At 40.7% G+C, this 15,042-nt stretch overlaps 1 pseudogene; it reads left to right on the top strand.

Annotated features, from left to right (window-relative positions):
* The first annotated feature begins 1,172 nt into the window (after nucleotides 1-1,172).
* The window catches only part of LOC132403737 (alpha-1,4-N-acetylglucosaminyltransferase-like), a 39,462-nt pseudogene continuing 25,592 nt past the window's right edge, over nucleotides 1,173-15,042 (top strand).

Genomic DNA, 15,042 nt, shown 5'->3' with positions numbered 1-15,042 from the left:
AGGCTCCTAGTTCCCAGTTCCATGTCCTGGTTCCTTATCCTTGTCAAGTCCTAGCCCAGGCATGGAGTCATTGTCTTGTCCAGGGCCTGTGTCATGTCCACCATCCTTGCTTCTTTCTCACGCCTAGTCCTGCTCCTGGTAGTTCAGTGTCTGTGTCTTGCATTCGGGTCTGCTCCCAAAGCCCACGTTATGACAAACACACATTGGATTTGTGCCTTCAGTGGAAGAAAAGAGCTCATAGTAAGAAAATTGCCTTCCTAAAGAGAAATAGTATCTGCTTTGGGTGTTTGTGTACAGGACACAACAGCAAGTATTGCAGAAAGCATCTTTCTGCAAGGTATGCAGTGACAAACATACTTCATGGCCATTCTGGTAAAATCAGAACAAGCCAGCAAAGCATCAAACACAGCAGCAACTTCACATTGATTACTGCTCATCATTTACATTTATGATCTGAGGACTGATTTCCTTTTGCAACCAGAAACTAAGCAAGCAATTAAGAGGTTTACTTACAATAATTTTAATTTTTACAAGTGACAGCTGTTATTTAGAATGTAAGCTTAGCAAACATGAAACAAGAAACAATTTACAACAAAGAAAAGTTAAACTCTTAACCATTTCCATGTTAGCACAGGAGAGTGTATTGTGCCTTATTCTCTGAAGTCAACGACTAACTCTGTTTATTTTGTTGACATTGAAGGACAGGTTGTTGGCTGAACACCATGCCACAAGGCTCTTTATCTATCTTCTATACTTTATCAGCTATTGAGATTCAGTGCACTGAAATATTATCATCTACAAACTTACAAATGAAGATAGAGCTCAGGGGATCTGGTCATGGTGTTGAGAATGTTCAGTGGGTGAAGTTGGGGGCTGAGGACACAGACTGGTGCAGCAGCAGTATTGAGGATAATTATCATGGAGGTCTTGCTGCCTATCCTAACTGATCGTGGTCTGCTGGAGAGGAAGTCAAAAATCCGTTTGAAGGAGGAGATGCAAAACCCTAGGTTGAGGCGATTGAAGATTAATTTGTTTAGAATTAAAGGTAGATCTATAGTCAATAAATTGGAGACTGACATAAGTGTCTCTTTCCTGATGTTCCAGAGATGAATATATGGCCAGGGATATGGCATCCAACATGGACCTTTTTTTCAGTGATGACTTCTGGCAAGATGGCAGCACACTTAGATGCAATGGGCTCTCAGGTGCCAACCAAAGATGTTTTCTTTCTTTGTTACATGACTTTTTGCAAAAGCAAGACAATGCTGAGCTACATGTCTACCACATTAGTGAGCTGCTTATTGGCAGAGTGCTGAACTGGGAGCAGACCTTGTTGCTTCCAGTTGCGGGAGAGCGTTGAAGGCATCGAAGTTGATGCATAAAGGCAGTGTGCAGTGTAACTGTCGGTGATCCTCTTGGAAGTTTCTCCTGCAATAACATGACACTGTTGGGCAATGATAATGTAAGGTGGCGCAGGCTTGTTTCCCTGATATGGTGGGGAGACAGATGGTGGGGGAGCTGCATGGTCTTGGTTGTAGTGAAGACTAGGCCTCAAGCCATGGGCTTGCCTGTTGCTGCAGTCTAGGAGAGGGGCCACCAGGGGTGGTATAGCTTAACATCCATGCTCTGATGGGGGCTGGCCTCTCCTGTCGGTGCTGCCCCCAGTGTTTGATCCCTGGATAGACATGCTGGATTGCATGCGTATGCACACTGTCAGGAAGTTTACCATCAATTGCTTTGCATGACTATGTTTTTTGCTCATTATTTTTGAACTGAATGAATTGAATTGAGTTGACTTTATTACTTACATGTGGAATAAAAATCTTTACGTTACGTCTCTGTTCAAATGTGCATTGTGCAATTATAGGCATTTATGATAAATATGTACAACAGGATAGTCAATATGAATTAAGGAGTCTGATAGCCTGGTGGAAGAAGCTGTCTTGGAGCTATCTGGTCCTGGCTTTTATGCTGTGGTGTCATTTCCCGAATGGTAGCAGCTGGAACAGTTTGTGCTTGGGGTGACTTGAGTTCTAAATGATCCTTCAGGCCTCTTTTACACATTGTAAGTGTCCTGAATAGAATGAAGTGCACATCTAGAGATGCACTGTGCTGTCTGCACCACTCTCTGAAGAGTCCAGTGATTGAGGGAAGTACGGTTCCGATACCAGGCAGTGTTTCAGCTAGTCAGGATGCTCTCAATCATGCCTCTATAGAAAGTTTTGAGAATCTGGGGACTCATACCAAATTTCAACCGTCTGAGGTGAAAGAGGTGCTCTTGTGCCTTTTTCACCACACAGCTGGTATGTACAGACCACGTGAGATCCTCGATGATGTTTATGTCAAGGAACTTAAAGCTGTTCATCCTCTCAACCCCAGATCCTTTGTCGTTTATAGGGGTTAACCTATGTCCATTCCTCCTGTAGTCCACCACCAGCTCCCTTGTTTTTGTGACATTGAAGGAGAGATTGTTTTCTTGACACCACTGTGTCAGGGTGATGACTTCTTCTCTGTGGGCTGCCTCATTATTATTTGAGTTTAGACCAATCAGTGTAGTATCAAAAAAGTTAATTGGCAGATTGGAGCTGTGGGTGGTGACACAGTTATGGGTATACAGAGACTAAAGGAGGGGGCTTAGGACACAGCCCTGAGGGGCTCCTGTGTTGAGGGGCAGAAGGGCAGAGGTGAGGGAGCCCACTCTTACCACCTGCTGGTGATCTGACAGAAAGTCCAGGATCCAGCTACACAAGGCAGGGTAAAGGCTGAACTGTAGTCCAAGGACAGCATTCTCACGTAAGCATCCTTCTTCTCCAGATGTGTAAGGACAGTATGTAGAACAGTGGCTATTGCATCATCTGTCAATCGGTTGTGTCAGTAGGTGATTTGTACGGGGTCCAATGTGTGTGGTAACAAGCTGCAGATGTAATCCTTGACCTGCCTCTCAAAGCATTTGCTTATTATTGAGGTGAGTGCAACAGGATACCAGTATTCCAGATGTGTTACCTTGGTCTTTTTAGGTACAGGGACAATGATGGATGTTTTGAAGAAGGAGAGGGAGAGATTAAAAATGTCTGTAAACACACCTGCCAGTTGTGCCTCACATCCTGAATACTCACCCTGGGATGCTGTCCAGTCCTGCAGCCTTGCGACTGTCCACTTGTTGGAAACACATGCGTACTTTGGCCTCAGAGATGACCAAGTTGTCGGTCGTATCATCTGCAGGTCTCCTCAGGGGCTCAGTATTGGTGACATTAAACCAAGCTAAGAAAATGTCTTAGCTCATCAGGAGAGGGGTATCGATGTTGGAATCTCCACTGCGTTTAGCTTTAAAGTCTGCGATGGTGTGCAGACCTTGCCATAAGCTGCATGTGCAGCTGGTGGAAAATTGAGTCTGAATCTTGACTCTGTATTGTTGATTAACTGCCTTGATGTCTTTGTGCAGATCTCAGCTACATTTTTTGAGCTCTTGTTGATTACCGGTAGCGTAAACTCTGTCTTGCATGGTAAGTGCTGCTCGCGCAGAACTGTTGTTACAGTGTTTCTGATTCGGGAAAACCCTGACCGATTTCCGGGAGGCAACATCCTCAGTGCATTTCCAAATGAAGCCCATGGCCCCTTCCGTGAACTCAAAAACAGGGAATGAACAAGGTGGGCTGGTTGAGGGATGACATCATTCCAACCTGATTGACATCTGAGACCCCGTGAGCAAGGATAAAAGAGGGTCTGGGGAACAACCCCTTTAGACACACCAGGAGAAACGCTAGAAATCCCGTGACAGCGTTTAATAGCGACAGCCGGTTCAGGGCCCACGTGTGTCCTTTCCTGTTGCTGGGATTGGGGCCTTACCACGGAAGACGGCTTAGCTAAAGAAGAGATCACCACCAATGAAATTTCGAAGGATCAACATCATAAAAAGGAAAAGCTGGCAAGTTCTAAAAATCTGTCTTTCTCCAACCAAAGGCTACAGCCTGAATGAACTAAAGTGACTTATATATTTCCATCGGACAATACATTAGCCCCTAGACAACGATAGAGCTATTTCTTATTGATTATTATTATACCCGCACTTATAGATTTAGTATTGACGACGAATATTATCTGTATGATTTGATATTATGTTTGTGTATTTTTATCAATAAATACCGTTAAAAATAGTACCATCAGACTTCAACGGACCTCTCTATCTTTGCTGGTGTACAATGTCCTGTGTATGTTAGTCAAAATGGCTGCTTTGGTTTGTTACGAGCAGGAATGCTTCTTTGTTGGATAAGTGTTTCTCTCGCCGTTGTTTCGCTTTAGAATGGCTGATATGGTAATTGTATTCATTTGTTAATCAATGGGGAATGTTATTGTGTCTTATGATGCTGGGAACTTGGGGGAGGGGTTTTCACGGGTTTTTGGTGTGAGGGAGAGGCTGAGGAAGACTCCGAGGAAGGTGGACGTGTGCTGGACTGCTTGTAAGACCACTAGGGTGGTCCCAGGTGCGACAGCGTGGCGGTCGGATGGGTCGATTGGTTCGTTGATTGAGCTCCAACGAGTGCACTAAACAGACTGATCTTTGATAAGTTGGCGCCTTTTGTTTTTTTCCTTTTTTATATATATATATTGTATTGCCTACTACTCTTTTAATTTTAGTAAACTCTTTAAAGTGTATTTCATAACGGTATTTGTTGTGGGTTTGATACTGTTGGCGGGCGCGAGGCATAAACTCGATTCTCACAGCACCTGCGTGTACGGGAGGTGGGTTGGTGAGTGGCTGGATCTCCATTTCCCCTAGACATATACCAGCCTTTTGGGTAAGTGTTACACTGGTAAGTGACCCAGTTACGAGGTATGTAACAGTAAGCATTGTGGAAGGAGGAGTAGTAGTGGATGAGTATGATATCTCCCTATATGCACACCTGGATGTGTTGGCAAAACTTCGGAGGGACCTTAATCGGCGATGCTCTGTTGAAGTTCCTGGTGGCAATTTTGAATGATTATTAAACTTCAATTTGATTTGATTTGACAGGTGATTTGCAGTGGGTTGACATTACCTGGGAAGCTGAAGCTGGTGAGTGTCCCAACCACAAGCAGCCTCTTAAAAAATTCATGGTGATGGATATCAGAGCCACTGGGTGGGAGACATTAAGGCACGTTAACTTCTTTCTCTTTAGCACTGGATTGATAGTGATCAGCAGGTTTGGAAACTTAGATTAGTGTAGGGAGTGATTCAAGATGTTTGCATTTGTCAGAATGTTTACTGGAGCTCAATATGATGATTGAAGAGCTTAGTTCATTATTTCTAGCCAATATTTATTGAGATTGATATTTATAATCTGAAGAAACAGGACATGAATAAAGGATGTGATCACGGATGCACAGAACACCTGTCTGTAAACAAACTCAGTCAGTAACAGCTGGTGTGTTTTTCCTCCAGTTTCCTCCTCGAGCCCAGAGATATGCAGGTTGGCAGATTAATTGGCCACTGAAAATTGTGCCTGGGGTCTGGTGAGTAGTAGAATCTGGGACAGTTGATGGGGATGTGGTGAGAATAGGTTTCGGGGTAATAGGATTTTTCAGTAAGCTGGTGACAGACCCTGTCAGGCAAAATGGCCTCTATGTCGAAGGAACTACTGAAAAACAGTTCAGGATTGCAATGGAAATGCGCCAGTAAATAAGGCAAAAAGGATGTGGGAATGGATAGAGAGAAGCAGGTGTCAGATACTTCTCAGCAAAACAGAGTACGTGCAACGTTCAGCCCATCTATCATAGCCTTTCCTCTTCACACACAGTGGGACACCTTGTATTTTTAAATCTTTTTATATCTTTAGGCAATCAAACAACCTTTCCAAGTGAGGTAGTGACTTACTTATTTTCCCAGTTCAGTGTACCGCTGATGATATAATCTGCTTTGCACTGGAGAAACCCAACACAAACTATTAAACACTTATCAGAGGGCTGAAATTGTATACAATTACAGAATCCCTCAGCACAAAAGACATCTGAACTCAACTTGTTCATGCTGACATACTGACTGATACACTAATACTATGGTCTGCATCCGAGGGTTCTAAAAGAGGTGGCTCAGGAAATTGCGGATGCATTGGTAATCATTTTCCAATGTTCCTTAGATTCAGGATCAGTTCCTGAAGATTGGACAGTGGCTAATGTTATCCCACTTTTCAAGAAGGGAGGGAAGGAGAAAACGGAGAACTATCGCCCTGTTAGCCTAACTTCAGTCGTGGGGAAGATGCTTGAGTCCATTATTAAGGACGAAATAGTGGCACATCTAGATGGCAGAAATAGGATTAGGCCGAGCCAGCATGGATTTACCAAGGGCAAATCATGCTTGACTAATCTGTTGGAGTTTTTTGAGGGTGTAACAAGGATGTTAGACGAGGGTAAGCCAGTGGATGTTGTGTATCTAGATTTTCAGAAGGCATTCGATAAGGTGCCACATAGGAGATTGGTGAGTAAAATCAGAGCTCATGGCATTGGGGGCAGGGTTTCAACATGGATAGAAAACTGGTTGGCAGATAGAAAGCAAAGGGTAGCAGTGAATGGGTGTTTCTCGGACTGGCTGGAGGTGACTAGTGGAGTACCACAGGGCTCTGTATTGGGACCACAGCTCCTTACGATTTATGTCAACGATTTAGATGAGGGCATTGAAAACTATATCAGCAAGTTTGCTGACAATACTAAACTGGGTGGCAGTGTGACATGCGAAGAGGACGTTAGGAGAATACAGGGAGACTTGGATAGGCTGGGTGAGTGGGCAGATACTTGGCAGATGTTATTCAATGTGAATAAATGTGAAGTTATCCACTTTGGAAGCAGGAACAAGAGGGCAGAGTATTGTCTGAACAGTGTAGAGTTAGGTAAGGGAGAAATGCAAAGAGACCTAGGAGTCCTAGTTCATCCGTCAATGAAGGTGAATGAGCAAGTACAATAGGCAGTGAAGAGGGCAAATGGAATGTTGGCATTTATTACAAGGGGAATTGAGTACAAGAGCAAGGATGTCCTTTTGCATTTGTACAGGGCCCTAGTGAGACCACACCTGGAATATTGTGTACAGTTTTGGTCTCCAGGTTTAAGGAAGGACATTCTGGCAATTGAGGAAGTGCAGCGTAGATTCACTAGGTTGATTCCTGGATGGCAGGTCTGTCTTACGCAGAGAGATTGGAGAGATTGGGCTTGTACACGCTGGAATTGAGGAGATTGAGAGGGGATCTGATTGAAACGTTTAAGATAATTAAAGGATTTGATAGGATTGAGGCAGGAAATATGTTCCAGATGTTGGGAGAGTCCAGTACCAGAGGGCATGGATTGAGAATAAGAGGTCAGTTATTTAAAACAGAGTTGAGGAAGAGCTTCTTCTCCCAGAGAGTTGTGGAGGTGTGGAATGCACTGCCTCGGAAGACGGTGGAGGCCAATTCTCTGGATGCTTTCAAGAAGGAGCTAGTTAGAAATCTGATAGATAGGGGAATCAAGGGATATGGGGACAAGGCAGGGACTGGGTTTTGATAGTGAATGATCAGCCATGATCTCAGAATGGCGGTGCAGACTCGAGGGGCCGAATGGTCTACTTCTGCACCTATTGTCTATTGTCTATTGTCTATTTACCTGCATTTGGGCTTATATACCAAGTACCTGTCCAATTACCTTTTAAATATTGCAATTGTATTTGCCTTTACACATTCACTGGAAGCTTGTTCCAGATAACTTTTGTGAAAACTTACCCCTCCATTATACTTTAAATTTCTCCGCTCTCACCTTAAAAATATGCCCTCCAATTCAAGACATCCTGCCCTGGGAAAAAGTCTCTGAATATTTTTCTTATCGATGACCCAATAATTTTATAAATCTTAGATAGGTCACTCCAAAGCTTTACATCTACGGCAAGCTTGAGGAAAAGTATTCTGCCTCCTGACTAGACATTTTATAGCCGTTCATAATCAACACAGAGTTCACAATTGTAAATAACCGTTCTTTCCACTTCACAGCACAAATGGTCAATCCTCAAATGGTGAAAGTCCTCATTTATTTAGTGCAATCTCAGTTTTACTCTTCACTCCAATGCCGGCTGGTCTTTTGAATCTTCTAACTGTTTTTTTACGTCCGCTGTATCTCACAGTTCTTACAATTACTTTCTTCTGTCCTTCTCTCATTGAACATTATTTCAGCAATGATTAATTGGCATTTGCCAACTTCACTCAGCAGGTAATATCTCCTTTTATATCACACAATCTCTCTTGGTCTCCATTCTGTTGTGTAAGTGAGTAGTAGACAGATTCTTGGCTCACAGCACAACAGAGATGTAGGGGGATGTGCATGTATAGAGATAAATTGGGTGATGGGGAGGAGTGAGGGAAGTTAACACCATTGGTATCAGGCAGAGAAAATCTGTAACAGGCTCGATGGGGCTGAGCCACAAACTGCAGGCAGAAGTGAACTATAGTGAACTCATACCTCACTATTAGGCTAGCAACAGCTTCATAAAACTCCTGGAAAGAAGCTTGCCATTGTACAGAACTGCACACAGCTCACATGGCACGTATGTACACTGCACAAAGCTTATCTCTTGCTACATAAACACTGCACAAGGGATACTCATGGCTGGGGTGGAGTAGGACGTAATGAAAAGTTTGGATTGGGGATAATTTGTTCCAGGATATTTGATCCCTGTTGATTCCAGCTTGTAATAAAGAGGAAATTTGTCCAACACACACAAAGTGCTGGACGAACTTAGCAGGTCAGGCAACAGCTATGGAGAGGAATAGTTGATGTTTTGGGCTGAGAATCTTCATTGGGACTAGAAAGGACAGGGGAAGAAGTGAGGTAGGGATGAGAAGGAGTTCTAACTGAAAGTTACCAGGAGAGACCAGCTGTGAATTGGGGGTCGGGGGTGGTAAATGAAGTATTAAGCTGGAAGGTGATAGGTGGAAGAGTTAAAGGGCCGAAGAAGGAATTTACTAGGAATGAACAGGGAACCACGAAGAAAGCCAAGGAGGAAGGGCCCCAGTGGGTGACAGCCTCTCCTCTTGTAGGCTTATCTAAATATTGTCAAGAAATCTTCTTGAACATACCTAACAAACTCTACCCCATTTAATCCCCTCTTTCTAAGGACATGCCAAACAGTATTTGGGAAATTAAAATCTCCCACCACAACCACCCTGCTATTATTACACTTTTCCAGAATCTGTCTCCCTATCTGCTCCTTGATGTCCCTGTTACTATTGGGTGGGCTGTAAAAAAGACCCAGTAGAGCTTTAAATATAGTATTAATGACAAGACTCTTGAGAGTGTGGAGGATCAGAGGGATCTTGGGGTCTGAGTCCATAGGACACTCAAAGCTGCTGCGCAGGTTGACTCTGTGGTTAAGAAGGCATACGGTGCATTGGCCTTCATCAATCGTGGGATTGAGTTTAGGAGCTGAGAGGTAATGTTGCAGCTATATAGGATCCTGGTCAGACCCCACTTTGAGTACTGTCAGTTCTGGTCACCTCATTACAGAAAGAATGTGGAAACCATTGAAAGGGTGCAGAGGAAATTTACAAAAATGTTGCCTGGATTGGGGAACATGCCTTATGAGAATAGATTGAGTGAATGAATACTTACAGTGAATACTGAAGCAAAGTATTCATTAAGTATTCATTCTCCATGGAGTGACGGAGGATTAGAGGTGATCTGATGAGAGGCATTTATCGTATGAATAGTCAGAGGGATTTTCCCAGGGCTGAAATGGCTAACACAAGAGGGCACAGTTTTAAGGTGCTTGGAAATAGGTACAAAAGAGATGATAGAGTTAAGTTTTTCACACAGAGAGTAGTGAGTGTATGGAATGGTCTGCCGGTGATGGTAGTGGAGGCGGATATGATATGGTTGTAGCGGTGTGCTACATGCAACACTAAAATTACGACACGGAGTCGGTAACTGCAGTCGAAGGAAAAACTTTATTCGAAATCCTCAGCCTCACTTTTAAGCCTCCCTCAACCTGCCCCCCATGGCGCAAAGGCTCCAAAGCTCTGTGCTTGCAAACCCCCGTAGGCTTTCTCCCTTAGCCAGAAAGCTGGCTAATTGTGAGCCGGTTCGGATGTGCCAGGAAATGGGTCACCACATGGTCTTTTAAGAGACTCCTGGATAGGTACATTGAGCTTAGGAAAACAGTGGGCTATGGTAATGTTAGGTAATTTCTAAGTAAGTACATGTTCAGCAGGTTGACTCTGTGGTTAAGAAGGCATGCGGTGATTTGGCCTTCATCAGTATTGGGATTGAGTTTAAGAGCCAAGAGGTAATGTTACAGCTATAAGGGACCCTGGTCAGACCCCATTTGGAGTACTGTGCTCAATTCTGGTCACCTCACTACAGGAAGGACATGGAAACCATAGAAGGGATGCAGAGGAGATTTACAAGAATGTTGCCTGGATTGGGGAGCATGCGTTGTGAGAATAGGTTGAGTGAACTTGGCCTTTTCTCCTTGGAGTGACGGAAATGAGCGGAGACCTGGTGTGGATAGTCGGAGGCTTTTCCCCAGGGCTGAAATGACTAGCATGAGAGGGCACAGTTTTAAGGTTCTTGGAAGCAGGTACAGAGGAGTTGTTGAGGTAATTTTTTTACCCAGAATGGCAAGTGCATGGAATGGGCTATCAGCAGCAGTGGTGGAGGCAGAAACAATAGGTTCTTTTATGAGACTCCTGGATGGCTACATGGAGCTTAGAAAAATAGAGGGCTATGGGTAAAGCCTAGGTAGTTCTAAGAGAGGGACATGTTCAGCACAACTTTGTGGGCTGAAGGGCCTGTATTGTGCTGTAGGTTTTCTGTGTTTCTATGTTTGTGTGTTTCAAAGGAATCAATCAAAGACCACACAAACTTGGGTGTCCAACTCATATGCAAAAGAGAACAAGTGGTGCAAATACAAAAAGAAAGAAAAAATAGGAATAAATAAATAATGAATAGATATCAAGAATATTTCAGATTAGATTAGATTGGATTCAACTTTATTATCATTGTGCCAAGATACAAAGCCAATGCAATGAAATTAACACCTAACTAGAACTGCAAAAGAATAGTGTTATTTACAAAATAACTGTGAATAAAAAGTAAGTGCTACAGCATACAAATATAAAAGTACTGAGGCAGTACTATATGAGTGTAATATTGCTTAGCGCTGGGATGAAAAGTCCTTGAAAATGAGCTCATATGTCATGGGAAATTACAATGATTGGACAAGTGAAGTTGAGTGAAATATTCCTGTTTGGTTCAAGGGCCTGAAGTTTGAGTGGTAATAACTTTCCTGACCTGGTGGTGTGAATTCTGTGGCACCTGGACCTTTGTCCTGGTGACAGCAGCAAGAAGACATCATAACCTAGGTGGTGGGGATCTGTGATGATGGATCCTGCTTTCCTGCAAAAACACTTTGTGTTGATCTGCTTAGTGGAGGGGTCATCTTTACTCATGATCGACTGGGCCGTATCCACTCCTTTTTTTGTAGGATTTTCCATTCAAGGGAATTGGTGCTTCCATACTAGGCTCTGATACAGCCAGTGAACATGTTCTCCATTACATGTCTATAGAAGTTTGTCAAAGTTTTAGATGTCATGTGAATCTTCACAAGCTCCTAAGGAAGTAAATACACTGCCATTCTTCCTTTGTAAATGCAGTTACATATTTGATCCAGGTCAGGTCCTTTGAAATCATAACACAGAAGAATTTAAAGTTGCTGACCCTCATCATCTCTGATGAGAAATGGCTCATGGACCTCTGGTTTCCTCTTCCTGAAGTTAATAATCAGCTGGGACTTATTGACGTCAAGAAAGAAGTCGTTGTTATGGCACCATTCAGCCAGATTTTACATTTGTCTCCTATATGGTGATTCCTGACCACCTTCGATTCAGCCTACAGCAGTGGTGACATCAGCAAAAACTTGAAGATGGCATTGGGGCTGTGCTTGGCCACACAGCATAAAGTATAAAGTGAGTAGAGCTTTACACTTTGTTTCTCATCTCTGGGCCCATTTTGATTCTGTGATGTCTCCATTTTCCATTGTTACCAATCTGAATTGATTGGAGTCTTCAAGTGAAGAAATTGAAGATTCAATTACACAAGGAGGTATTGAGGACATGGTCTTGAAGCTAATATATTATCTTTGAGGGGATAACAGTATTGAATGCTGAGCTGTTGACCATAAACTGCATTCTGATTCAAAGGATTCAATAATACATTTGTTATCGAAGTATACAACTCTGAGATTCTTCTTCTCCAGAAATCAAGAAAAAAATGACAACACAGTCATCAACCCCCAACCCCCCCCCTCCCTGCATGAAATACAACAGGAGCATCAGTCCCCAGTCAACCCTCTCCCTACAAAAAAACAAATAAAAATGCAACAAGAAAAGTGACCCCCACATGAAACAGAAAAAGATCATCAATCCCCAATCTACCCTGCACAAAAAAAAACTGAAAGAAAGGGCAAAAAACACGAAATATGAAAAACTTTTCTTTTTCAATCTTTTTATTGAATTTCATATTTAAAAAACATATTGTAATATTGAATAGGTTATGAGTACATTAGACTTAAAGTTGAATTAGTAATAAAATACCAATATCTTATTAAAATATCAGCAAAAAAAATACATTAATCAATCTAACCTATATTAATTATACATGAAAAAGAATAAGAATAATCATCAAAAGAAGAAAACAAATTTAAAAAAATACAAGAAAAAAGAATATATATTGAAAAAAAAATTAAACCTAAACTAAACTAACATGGGCAATAATAATAGTTTATAAGTATATGATAGTGTCAAAAACTCTGGAACTCCATACCAGAACAAGAATAAAAAGAAAAAAGGTCTGGAAGAGACCAAATTAATTCATATGAAAATGTCGAATGAACGGTCCCCAAGTTTCTTCAAATTTAATTGATGGGTCAAAAATAGTGCTTCTAATTTTTTCTAAACTCAAATAAGAAATAGTTTGAGAGAACCACTGAAACGTGGTAGGAGGATTTACTTCTTTCCAATTTTGTAATATAGACCTTCTGGCCATTAATGTTACAAAGGCGATCATTCGTCTAATTGAAGGGGAAAACCGGTTACCATCCTCATTTGGTATACCAAAAATTGCAGTGATAAAATGAGGTTGTAAATCAATATTCCAAATTGAGGAAATAATAGCAAAAATGTCCTTCCAATAGTCATGTAAAGTGGGTCAATGAGGCTACATCTAAATGACATTTGTCACATTGAGGGTTAATATGAGAATAGAATCGAGCAAGTTTATCTTTAGGCATATGGGCTCTATGTACAACCTTAAATTGTATTAAAGCATGTTTAGCACATATAGAAGAAGAATTAACCATTTGTAGAATTTTTTCCCATTTTTCTGTTGATATATTATATTGAAGTTCTTTTTCCCATTCTTGTTTAATTCTACCTGATATTTCTGGTTGTATCTTCATAATCATATTATAAATAAGAGCCACTAATCCCTTCTGACAAGGATTCAAGGTAAAAATCATACCTGAAAAATCTATTAAAGTTGAATTGGGGAAGGATGGTAGAACTTTATGTAAAAAATTTCTGATTTGTAAGTATCTAAAAAAATTAGATTTAGGTAACATAAATTTGTTGGAAAGTTGGTCAAAAGACATCAAACTACCTTCAAAAAAAAGATCTCGAAAACATATTATACCTTTCCTTTTCCATATGCTAAAAGCTTGATCTGTCAAAGAAGGTTTAAAAAAGAAGTTAAGTAAGATAGGGCTATCCAGAACAAAGTTTTTCAGAGTAAAAAACTTACGAAATTGAAACCAAATTCGTAATGTGTGCTTGACAATAGGGTTGGATAACTGTTTATTGAATTTAACTAAATCAGTCAGAAGAGAAGAACCAAGAACAGAGAATAGAGAATATCCTTGTGCATCATTGCATTCTAAATTTACCCACTGTGGGCACAATGGGGAATCCAAATCTAATTTCCAATATATTTAGTTTCGAATATTATTCGCCCAATAGTAAAATCTAAAGTTAGGCAAAGCTAAACCACCATCTTTTTTAGATTTTTGTAACTGCCTTTTACATAACCTGGGGTTTTTATTTTGCCACACAAATGAGGAAATTTTTGAATCAATGTTATCAAAAAAAGATTTAGGAATAAAAATTGGTAAGGCTTGAAATAAATATAAAAATTTCGGTAAAATCATCATTTTAATAGCATTAATCCGGACAACTAATGATAAGGATAAAGGAGACCATCTTGTAGTAAGTTGTTGAATCTGATGAAGCATAGGTAAAAAATTCAATCTGAATAAATCTTTATATTTCTTGGTAATTTTTATACCTAAATAAATAAAGTTATCAGTAACAACTTTAAATGGTATCCTGTCATTCAATAAAGTTTGCGCATTTAAAGGGAATAATTCACTCTTATCCAAGTTTAGTTTATAACCAGAAAAACTACCAAATTGAACCAACAAGGATAAAATAGCGGGAATAGACCTATCAGGATCAGAAATATATAGCAACAAGTCATCAGCATAAAGTGATAACTTGTATAACTTCTCATTACGGGTAATACCAAAAATATTAGGGGATTCACGAATAGCAATGGCTAAAGGTTCTAATGCAATATTAAATAATAAAGGACTTAAGGGACAACCTTGTCTCATACCATGAGATAATTGAAAAAAAGGGGATCTGTAATTATTTGTAAGAACAGAAGCAACAGGTTTATAATATATTAATTTAATCCATGATATAAAATTAGGACTAAAATTAAAATTTCTCAAGGCATTAAATAAGTATGTCCATTCAACTCTATCAAAAGCTTTTTCAGCATCTAATGAAATAACACATTCTGAGGTTGTGGGTGAAGAAGTGTAAATTATATTAATCAATTTTCTAACATTAAAAAAGGAATACCGGTTCCTAATAAAACCAGTTTGGTCTTCTGAAATAATTTGTGATAGTAACTTTTCTAATCTAATAGCTAAAATTTTTGTAAGAATCTTAGAGTCTACATTTAATAGCGATATAGGGTGATAAGATGCACATAGAG

Source organism: Hypanus sabinus, chromosome 2, assembly GCF_030144855.1.
Source record: "Hypanus sabinus isolate sHypSab1 chromosome 2, sHypSab1.hap1, whole genome shotgun sequence".
NCBI classification, from domain to species: Eukaryota; Metazoa; Chordata; class Chondrichthyes; order Myliobatiformes; family Dasyatidae; genus Hypanus; species Hypanus sabinus.
Note: the sequence above shows the minus strand (reverse complement) of the source record. Positions and strands in the feature narration are given on the sequence as shown.